At 36.3% G+C, this 11766-nt stretch overlaps 1 non-coding gene across 1 annotated transcript; it reads left to right on the top strand.

The window, feature by feature from the left end:
• Window positions 1-225: 225 nt before the first annotated feature.
• On the top strand, window positions 226-332 carry LOC123461800. The gene has a single exon (XR_006637865.1). It is a non-coding gene; the product is annotated as a U6 spliceosomal RNA (small nuclear RNA).
• Window positions 333-11766: the final 11434 nt, after the last annotated feature.

Genomic DNA, 11766 nt, shown 5'->3' with positions numbered 1-11766 from the left:
AGATAGGCAGCTTTGACAGGCTACTCTAGATAGATAAATTTCCCCTAACTCAGAAAACCTTGAGGGAACAGAAACCATCTGCTGGATTATCCTCCCCAGAACTTTCGGCTAAAAAAAAGCTTCTTTTGAGCAAGGACACAAATACAGTTCCTCATCTACTTGCCTTGGACCTACAGCTGGTAGAGTCTGTTTTTCTTAGGATTCTCCTTAAAAGCTTGCACCCCAGTGCTCGCTTCGGCAGCACATATACTTAAATTGGAACGATACAGAGAAGATTAGCATGGCCCCTGTACAAGGATGACAAGCAAATTCATGAAGCGTTCCATATTTTAAATAAAAAAACAAAAGCTTGCACCCCAGCCTGGCCCAGTGCTTTAGCCTTCATCCTGTGAAAAGTTTGCTGCCCTTCCTTTTTCTCTCAAGTCCAGTTTTCTCTTTTGCTTTTCTCTTACACTTTCCTTACAAAATGGCTTCTCCAAAAATTAGGGAATGATGACTTCCAAAGTGAGTGAATTAGATAAAAAATTTAAAAAATGATCCTATTATATTCAATGAAATCAAGCGAAGACACAAATGAACTTTGAGTCAAATCAAAAGAATACAAACAAACACCAAAATGAAATAAGGTTGTCAATATAAGGTATGAGAATTGAATCTAATAAAAAAGATAGAAATGGTGAAAAATAATCAAATGGAAAAACACAAAATGAAAAACTGAGTAAGTCAAATGAAAGGCTCCATGGAAAACCTTCCCAACAGAATGAATCATGGGGAAGACAGGATATCTGGGCTTGAAAACAATGTAGAGGAATTGGAATAGTCAGTCAATAACAAAAATAAATTAATACTAAAATTATTAACAGAACATGCAAAATCTATAAGACACTATTAAAAAGCCAAATTCATGAATCATGACCATAAAGTAACCAAAGACATATTTAATAAAATCATAGAAATCATAGAAAATTTCAGGTACAGGAAAATCATCCACATCCCAGAGACATTTGGATCACCAACTAGCCAGGAACAGAAAAGAACCTCCCCTCCTGTATTATACTTTGAACAGTAAATATAAAGATCATTGAAAGCTGTGGGAAAGAAGCATCAAGTCACACATAAAGGTTAGGCCTTCAGCATAATTGATAAAAGCTTTAAAATTCAGGAGTATTTCAATTTTTGTAAGACAACAGTCCACCTAGATTATTATATCCAGCCAAACAATCTTTCATGATTAAAAACTATTTAAAGAATTCATGACTAAGCCATCTTGAAAGAAGATACTTAAAGGAGTCCTTCAGACTAAAGGCAAAGATGAATACATCCATGAGGCTGCAGGAAAGAATAAATCATGCTCAAGTACTAGTTAGGCAAATGATAAATAGGAAAACATCAGAAACTATAACTGACACACTGATAATACCAGATAATAATATGTACCTTTCAAATATAACTGAATATTAATGACCTCAATTCCACGTTCAAAAGAGACCAGCATATTAGATAAAAAGAAAAATACATCTATTTATTATCTCTAAGAACCACATCTTATTATCAAAGACAGATACTATCTTAGGGTAAAAGTAAAGAACAAGTTATTCCAAGCAAATGGAACTTATGGCTGCAAAAAGTAGGATTTAAATAAAAACTAATCCAAAGAGATAAAGAAGGTCATTTCATACTAACAGAACAATCCATCAAGAGGACATTACAATTCTGAATATACACACTGTACACAAGGCAAACCAATTTCATCAAATATTACTAGGAGTAATAATAATTAATAATGAATCCCAACACATTATCATATAGTAATAAGTGGGTGACTTCTATACCCACTCTGACCAATATAGAAAGTTCATCCCCCACCACTAAAACAAAACAAAAAGAACCCAATGAAACATCTGAGTCAAAAGGAATAGATCCAATGGATACTGGACATATTTACAATCTATTCAAGCATTGCAGAATATCCATTCTCTTCAGTAATCTGTAGTACATTCTCTAAAATAGACCAGACAGCAGGGTACAAAGTGAGTTTTAACAAATATGAAAAAAAATGAAAGATACTGTGTGTGTTTTATCTGACTATAATGCAAAGAAGCTAGAGATCAACAGCTAGAGAATCTAAAGAATATGAACAAACTCATGGAGATTAAACACTCACTATTCAATGGTGAATGGGTCATTGAAATAACAAAGAATGAAATTAAAATTTCCTAGAATGAAATTATAATAAAAATACATCACAAACCTCTGGAATGCAAGGTGGCTAAGGCATGTACTTGAAAGCCTGATGACCTGGGTTCAGTTTTGCAGTACCCACATACAGCCAGATGAAAAATCTGTCACATGCATCTGGAGTTTGTTTGCAAGAAGTTTGGGCATACCTGTTCTCTCTTTTTACCCATCTCCTGCTTTTCCATTCTCTATCTCCTTGTAAATAAATAAATAACATATATATTTTTAAAATCAGGAACAAGAAACTAGAACCATGAGTGGCTTCTCCACACCCAACCAGAAATTCTTATGCATTTGATACTGTTTTATTACTGTTTGTTTTCCTTATGCCCTTCTAGACTCCTGAATATAACACACATCTTGAGCAATCATACTGACCTATTTTGGAATACTTTTATGCTAAGATATTTTGTTTCCCCTTTGCTATAAAATATGCAGTGCCCATATCATAGCACTATCCACTGAACTTGTGCAATTATGATGATATTCAAAGTGCTCTGGCATTTGAGAGAAGTAGATACTGAGGATAAGATATGTGAGTTAAGAGTCAAAGTCTCAGAAACAATCTTAATTCTCCCACTTCTCCTATAATGGTATCCCCACAGTTATCATAGAAGATTTTGATGAAGTTAAGAAATAATGTACTACCAACCATTTCTGAAAAGAGATCTGATTTTTTTTTCTTTCTCATATGTTTTACAAAATGGCTTTACTTTTCCCCTAGTGGCTCCATTACTAAATGTAGTAAATGTTTATTACTTCAAAACCCTAAAATAGCTGAGCTACTAAAATGAAAATTACGATTCTAGCATCAAAAGAACACATTGAATTTTAAATTGAAATAGCCAGATGTAAGCTAAGATTTTTTTATTTTTTATTTTTTTTCAAACCAAACCCACTCTTGCCAACTAATACAATTATGTTTAAGTTGGGGGTTCTAGGATAAAAGGCATGCATATATAAATTACAAAAAAAGATCTTAGGAAAACTATATTTATATGTCTTTCTTTAATACGTGGAGCCTGTTGCTTAATGAATTTCATCTAGGATTCATAACAGAATTTCAAAAGTTAGAATTCATACTTGAAGCATCATTCATGTCCATGAATAGTAGTGCTTCTCATCCGAGAGTTTTCATTCAATAGTTTCAATTCGATGATGCAAATGTGGTCTAAAATACTAGGTAGAGAGTTCTAGAAATGAACAATTCATGCATTTTAAATTGTGCTCCATTCTTAGTAGCATCACAAGAATGTATATGGCCCAATCGCTTCTTCCGTGTCATGCTCAAGACAGAAAAACCACTCTGGCAGTATCTGCATGCTGCATATGCTATCAGGCCACAAGTCATATGACAGGCTGCCAGTTTTCCATGCTGGAAAACTTGATGCCTGGTCAAGAAATCCTTTCAAAGCTAGGTGCGGTGGTGCACACCTTTAATCCCAGCACTTGAGAGGCAGGGGTAGCAGGATTGCCATGAGTTTGAGGCCACCCTGAGTCTACATAGTGAATACTAGGTCAACCTAGGCTACAGCAAGGAGATCCTACCTTGAAAATCAAAAAAGAAAAAAAGAAAGAGATAGCAATCCCTTCATTTCTTACATGGTCCAAATGGAAGAATACTGACACTGACAATTTTACTACTCCATATGTTTATACAAATTCTATTTTATTATTATTTGTTATTGTTAATCTCTTCCGCTAATTATAAATCCAATTTTCAAAATTTTGTATTTATTTATTTGTTGAGGTACAGAGAGGTGGAGAGGCAGATAGGGGGCATGAGAGGCCTCTAGCCAGTGCAAATGAACTCCAGAGACATGGGCCACCTTGTGCATATGGCTTCTATGTGGGTACTAGGCCATCCAACTCAGGTCTGTAGGCTTTGTAGGCAAGTGCCTTAACCACTGACCCATATCTCAAGCCCTATAAATCCAATTTTACCATAGGCAAATGTCTATAGTACAAAACAATAAACTGTACACATAGTTCCCTACTATAGATACTTTCTGGCCTTGGCTAGGGTGTTGCGGGATATCACCTCAGACATACTTACAAATTTCACTAACTAACTGGCTCTCATTTGCTAAGCATATATCTAAGAGTATTTGATATGTACTGTCTGTTTTAATTCCTCAGGCAGCACTACTTAATGGAAGAGATAACAGAGACTTGGAAATGTTAAGGGAGGTATAGAAATAAACAGCTGAGAAAATGCAGATGGGATTAAGTCTGAGTCTAACTAATTGCGAAACCACTTCCCTTCCTTATATGGTTTTGCTCTGTCCCCTTGGGCTTTCATGGAGACTGCTTCCCACATGCCAAGCTCATTCTGATTCTGTGGAAGACAAATAAGGGTGAAGTGAATCTATAAATCATAATTTCTGTCAATTATGCAACTCATCCAAGGGAATCTTTGTGAAGTCAGAAAACCAGGTATTGACTGAAAGAGTCAGGATCTTCTTGGGATGCATATCTACAAGTAAACGGCAATTTATAAAACAGATTATGTCAAGAGTACCAAAGTCCAGAGAACCGGCCAAATCCACAGGTCAACAAAATGAGCTACTTAAAAATGCCTTAAGGGGGTTGGAGGTATGGCTTAGCGGTTAAGGTATTTGTCTGCAAAGCCAGAGTACCCAAGTTTGATTTCCCCAGGCCCCACGTTAACCAGATCTACAAGGTGGCGCACGCATCTGGAGTTCCTCTATAGTGGCTGGAGACCTTGGCATACCCATTTTCTCTCTCCTTCTCTCTCTCTCTCTCTCTCCCCCTCCCTCTTTGTCTGTCAAATAAATAAAAATAAAATATATATATTTTTAAAAAGCCTTAAGAGTTTCTCCTTCTAGAGATAGGAGCAAGAAAGAGACCTGAAAAGTAGAGAGGATACATACATAGTAGCCAGAATTTGTAATCCTGTGAGGTATGCAGAATTTTTCTTATTTTATGCCAGAGGAAATTAAGGCCCAGAGAGGTTAAGGGAACCTTAAAGGTAAACACATTCAAAGATACATATTATTTAGTTGAGACATTAGGATTCATAAGCAGCTTTATCTGTCTTCCAAGGCAAAATAGTTTCCTTCTAACTAATCTATTTTGTTCTATACTTGATTATGCCCAAATATTCAATGTGCCTTTTAAAATCAGTGTTCTGATCTCTAACACATATAGAGAAAATAGAAAAGAGAGGGTACATTGACAGGTGTGGTAGTTTGGATGTATAGTCCTGTAGACTTGTGTGATTTTATTAAAATTGAGCTTGCAGTTAGAGTCCCTAGCAGGTAGACTCTGCCTTCAAGGAGGCATGCCACCGGAGCACATCTAAATTCCGGACCAGAGGTGTGGAGAAGAGTTTGAGCTCTGGTGGGTTTTGTGTTTGCTATTTTTCGATGTTTGCTTGCTGCAGTTATTTCTCTCTGCTTAAATATATGGAAGTATACAGATTTTTCTGTCATGGATGGAACTTCCTCTGGATTGAGTCTGGTTGGGTATCTGTCCCAATAACATGTAGCTGACTACAACGACAGGAATTTCTTGAAGGCTGAGTTTTCCCAACAGAGTACCAGAGACAATTAAGGTGGGATTCCTTTTTTTTTTTTTTTTTTTTTTTGAGGATGTATGTCCTGGGATTTACAAGATGTCTAGTCAGGTAAGACACGGTACCACAGTCACACTTTTTACAATCACAAAAGTCCCTGCACATTGTAGATATTCCATGCAAGTTTCATTTTTCCCTTCTGAGAAGCTCTGCTTCAAGGAAACTGGGACTATTTAAGTAGGACTATCACTTGGCTTGCAGACCTATTTACATTGTTTGAAATCCCTGTTATCCTTCAGAAATACTTGAGATTCAGTCACCTGATCCGTGGAAAACTGAGAAAATGGTGACCACTGTACACATTTTGTATAATAACTAAAATGCCTTAGAAAAATGTTCTGTCCTCATAAACATATTTTACTATATGCCAAAGTGCTTTCCAAAATTAACAGGGGTTGCTATTATTGTTTGTAGAAATACAGAGAAAAGAAGAAAAGAAAAATCAGAGTACAGAAGTTGAAATCATAGTAAGGATTATACTGGCTTCATGAAAGTTATAACAAATACCAAATTAAAGGATGCTGGCCTCTGACAGTTGAGGACACTGCTTCTGAAAACATAATCTATGGAAAGATAGCTGAGCTTTAACTGAGCTTTTCTTATAATCATTATTCTCCACCCCTTAAGTAGGGCATAAAAGTCCATCCCACTTTCACAAAGTGGAACAAGTAATTAAAAGAAAAGGAAAACTTGGTCTGCAGAGTTTGTATATGAAATGCTGGAATAACCTAAGTTAAATTCTAATTTCCTGTCTGTCAAGAATTTGCTTTATTGACCTGGAGAGAAGGCACAGCAGTTTAAGGTGCTTGCTTATAATCCTGACAGCCTGGGTTCAATGTCCCAGTACCTGTGTAAAGTCAGATAAACAAAGTGGTGCATGCATCTGGAGTTCATTTGCAATGGCAGGAGGCCCTGATGCACACCCTTTCTCTCTCTCATTCTCTCCTAAATAAATAAATAAATATTTTAGAAGTGTGAGTCATAAAAAAAATGAATTAGCTTATTGATTATGAACAAGTCACTATCTGAATACACTCATTATCTGTACAGTGATAAAAATGAAATTAATAAGTTTTCTGTCTGGCAGAGAGGCATTCAATAAGATAACATAAATGAAATATATGATAATAGGGCTCATATTATTCATCAGTTATAATCATTATAAGTAACACCACACTGTGGCATGGAAAATTCCAAACCCAAAGAACTTATGAAACAGTGAATCAAACCATAAAATGCTATCTCTCATTTTTTCTCTCCCCTCCTCCTGATGCTTCTCTATATCTATGTTTTTCCATAACTCTAAATTGTGCTCCATTAAATAAATGAAATGTGTCCCATTCGAAAGAGGAGGGATGTTGGGAGTGGTGGTGCATGTCTTTAATCCTAGCACTTGGTGGTGGCGGTGGGAGTGGGGGGGGGGGAGGGCAGAAGTAGGAGGACTGCTGTGAGTTTGAGACCAGCTTGAGACTACATAGTGAATTCCAGGTCAGTCAGGGCTAGAGTGAGATCCTACATTGAATAAACAAAGAGAGAGAGAGAGAGAGAGAGAGATATGATTGACACGTCAAATAAGCATTGGTCCTTCCCATACACCAAGCCATGTTAAATCCCTGAAATAATGACATTATAGGCATTGTTATGCTTATTTTGCCACAGTATTTTTTCTTTATAAAGTGAAAAAGTCATGAATCAGGGGAAAATATCTTTATGCAATCCCTCCCTGAGTTGTGGTAATAATTCTGAATATTAGTTAGGTTTATGTGCTCTACAAACATAAGCAGATTGTCGATAGAGGGGAACACGCTCATTAAAATTTCCAGAGGGAAATGAACACCTGTACCAATCAGAAATATGATAAAATTGTCAAAAGGTACATGAAATTAATTATACCCACTTTGGAATATATATCATTTTTACTACAGTATGACAATGGAAATTATGTTTTCAATATATTTTAAAAGAAAAAAAGATCCTAGGAGTATTTAACTGACACTTCAATAATGATATCACTATATCTATGAAAATGTCTTCTTTTTCTGTATCCTAGAATTGTCTTTTCTGATGATACTTTTAAGTAGTTCTTCTCATTAAATCTTGTTCTTTAACCACCCTTAATTGGTCCATCGCCAATGGTTGCTTGAATTCCTGGAAGTGAAAGCTTCATATCAGTTTGAAAGGATAATTTATTTTTTTGCTCTTCTTATAAATCAGTATGTACATCTTGTTTGGTGTGTGTGTGTGTGTGTTCATACCCCTTCTCATGCCTCTACCACTTCTTTATTCATTTAGTTCAGAATTCTAGAGACATTGCACATATGGCTTTCAGGGGCATGATCTACTCTATATTCATCAATAGTATTCACACTTCAAATCTATAGTATATGACTGGGGCTGAATCATTTTCATTCCTTTCTTGTTAGAGGGGGCTGTTTACATAGTTCTAAGAAGAACTTAGCTTTCTTATATTTGACAACATATCTAACACGATGACTTGCAAAACATATATGAGTTTTGGTCTTGGTCGATGAAAACTTCAGAGCACTCCAGGTAAGTATTAAATGGCTTTGGTGAAACCTTGGACTTCTCCCAAGTAAATATAACTGATACACATTTTCTGAATCATAATGTGATGGCACCATCTTCTATCTTACTTTTTACATCTTTGTGCTGTGAGTCAGAAATATATTTGTGCTTTCTTTACACTTGGAGTAGTATATTTATCTTTGGAAGATATCTTTACTAGGATTTGGCAATGAGAAAACAAAGTGTGCTAGTCATATTAGTTCTCTCCTGTAGGTTGTGGACTCAGCAGTACTTTTGACAGATTTCTACTGGATCTGGAAACTCTTTAATATAATCTTCTAAATGTTTATTGAAGGTTAGTCTGCACATTTTTCCTTTTCATTGTAGAAAGGATAAAACCTGAACAACAATTGTGTTTTACAACAGCCCCTTCTCAGTGTCATAAAACTGAAGCTGTAATTTAGGATTGATAGCTACAAAACAGAACAGAAGTTCAGGATTTTTCAAGTTTAAGACAAACACTTTGCACATGCACCGGTTAAACCTCTAGCACTTACAATCCTGTGAAGTAAATTCAGGCCCTGGGGCTTGATGGGATAAGCACTCCAGGTACTTTACAACAGCAAGTGAAGTCATCAATTTAGCACATTTGATACATGTGCTGCTCAGTGTTTGAAAAGAAAAAAAAAGAAAGCTGAAGGAAATGAGCATGACATAAGACTGGATGCTAAACGTTTTTGAAAATGCACATCCAGAATGGGAACATAATTTATCTTGCAGTTACATGAGCATCCTAGAGGCCTCTCTGCAGAGTCAGCAAAGCGCCTTGCATTGGCAATAAGCCTAGGGGGAGCGGAGGTCACTGACCAGCTTGTAGCAGGGAGACCTTGCATTTTTGTAAAGATTTTGATCAGTAATATGAAGCTGGTATTTCCTACCTTGACTAAATTCTGACATGTGCAGGATTAGAATATTGTATAAACATAACATTGTGACCTCTGAAAAGCTGGCTAATGCCTTATTCTCCAGGTGAGGACAGTATTTTAGCTTTCTTGGCTTCAAGAGCAGAAGCATAGCATACTTAATGCAGGATAGCAAGAGGCATCAAGCTAAGTGAAGAAGTTTGCTTTGAGTATCTGCTGTTGAGTTCAATGTAAAGAACACTTATAGTGAGGAAAAGAAAAAGAAAAGAGAGAAATGGCCAAGTCATTAAGAATAGCTTCACCAAAACAACAATAACCAGTCAACATTTTTTAACTTTATCCACAAGGATGTCATAGGTCAAAGACTGGACAAGGTATTTAGGATCTCAGAGACAGTCCTTATTCATGGGAAGCAATACAACATTATGTTATTATACCTAATATTATAAAACTGTAGAAGCCTTGAAAGGTATCATAAATAATTGAATGATAAAAATCTGTAGGACCCAAACTCTATGGGATGAGAAATGTTCTTTTGAAAAATATATTATTTTATTTATTTATTTATTTAAGAGAGAGATAGAAGGAATGAGCATGGCAGGGAACTTAGCCACAGTCAATGAACTGCAGACATATGTACCACCTTGTGCATCTGGCTTTATGTAGGCACTGGGGAAGCAAACCCGGGTCCTTTGGCATTGCCTGTAAGCTCCTCAACCACCAAACCCTCTCTCCAGCCCCAAAAAAGGTTCTCAAAAGCTTGAAATAAAAAAGCTTTACCAGAAAGCATCCCAAATGAAAGAGGTACATAGTAGATTATATACCTCACATGAAAGTACAATTCTGGTGGGAAAACATGGTCCTGGATATGAAATGGTACTAAAGATTTTAAGGAAATAAAATTATGATACACCCCTGGATATGGAAGCACACAACTGTAATTCCACCCACTTGGGAGCTGAGGTTGGAGGATTTTGAGTTTGAGGCCTCTCTGGACAAGTTCATCATTACCTTCTCTCAAAGTGAATTTATAAACTGCAGATAATGAATTCTGTGGATGAGCGATTGTCTAGTATATTGGAGATGCCCAAGTTCAATTTCTAGTACCATATAAAAAAATTGAGCAAGGTAACACTGAAAAGAACTGGGCTGTATTGGTGGTGAGCACCCAGGTCATGATAGAGATGATAGTAAGGATTTTATAGAGCTTTTAGGGTTCAATACTAGATATACATCAGTTAAAAATCTAATGTGAGGGCTGGAGAGATGGCTTAGCGGTTAACCGCTTGCCTGTGAAGCCTAAGGACCCCAGTTCGAGGCTCAGTTCCCCAGGTCCCACGTTAGCCAGATGCACAAGGGGCGCATGTGTCTGGAGTTCGTTTACAGAGGCTGGAAGCCCTGGCGCACCCATGCTCTCTCTCTCCCCCTTTATCTGTCTTTCTCTCTGTGTCTGTCACTCTCAAATAAATAAATAAAAATTAAAAAAAAATCTAATGTGAATGCTAATAGGCAAATGCAGAAATAAAGGTGTGGTATGGGATAATATGAAAGGAAAGGATGTGAGTGATATCAAGGGATAATATAGGGTGGCAATTAATATTAAATGGAAAGGTTTTAATTCATGTGCTCAACTCAGGGAAATCATCCTTGTGAGTGAAAACTTTAAGTCTCATCTTAAAAATACTTTCCTTTAGTAAGCATAGGCATAATAAGAACAGGTTCCATGTAATCATATAAGCATAAGCAATAGGAGAAACCACATTGCAACTATACCTGGCTGCCTCAAAAGCTGACCAAAAACCTAGGAAAACTGTTCCTAGAATTCCACGATAAAATACACATATAGCCAAGATAATTATATACAAATGACACCTCATTATATATACTAGGATGTTTCTGGAAACACTATTCATAATTTCCCCCAAATAGAAAGCGTCTAAATCTGGGCTAGAAGAATGGCTTAGTAGTTAAGGCATTTGCCTGGAAAGCCAAAGGACCCAGGTTCGATTCCCCAGGACCCACGTTAGCAAGATGCACAGGGGGTGCATGTGTCTGGAGTTTGTGTGCAGTGGCTAGAGGCCCTGGTGCAACCATTCTCTCTCTCTTTCTCTCCCTCTTTACCTGTTAAATAAATAAATAAATAAATAAATAAATAAAAATAAAATATTAAAAAAAACATTTAATCTGACATCAGTAGATAAAATGTGTCATAGTGCTACAGTGTAATTCTCATCAAGAGAGTAAGCAAGTTAGAGCCACTCCAAAAAATATAATCTGAAAATTTAATATTAATGGAAAAATTAAGGGCAAACAGTATTACATTCTCAATTCCATTAATATAAAGTACATACAGGTTTATGATATTATAAGTCAGCATAGCTCTTAATCATGAAGATGGTTACCAGGATACAGGTGCCTATGGGGTTCTGGAAATGTTTCATACCCTATTGAATGTGATCAGTTTGATAAGAATCATCTAGT

Source organism: Jaculus jaculus, chromosome 6 (assembly GCF_020740685.1).
Source record: "Jaculus jaculus isolate mJacJac1 chromosome 6, mJacJac1.mat.Y.cur, whole genome shotgun sequence".
Taxonomy (NCBI): domain Eukaryota; kingdom Metazoa; phylum Chordata; class Mammalia; order Rodentia; family Dipodidae; genus Jaculus; species Jaculus jaculus.
The sequence above is the reverse complement of the archived record's forward strand: the minus strand, read 5'-3'. Positions and strand labels throughout refer to the sequence as shown.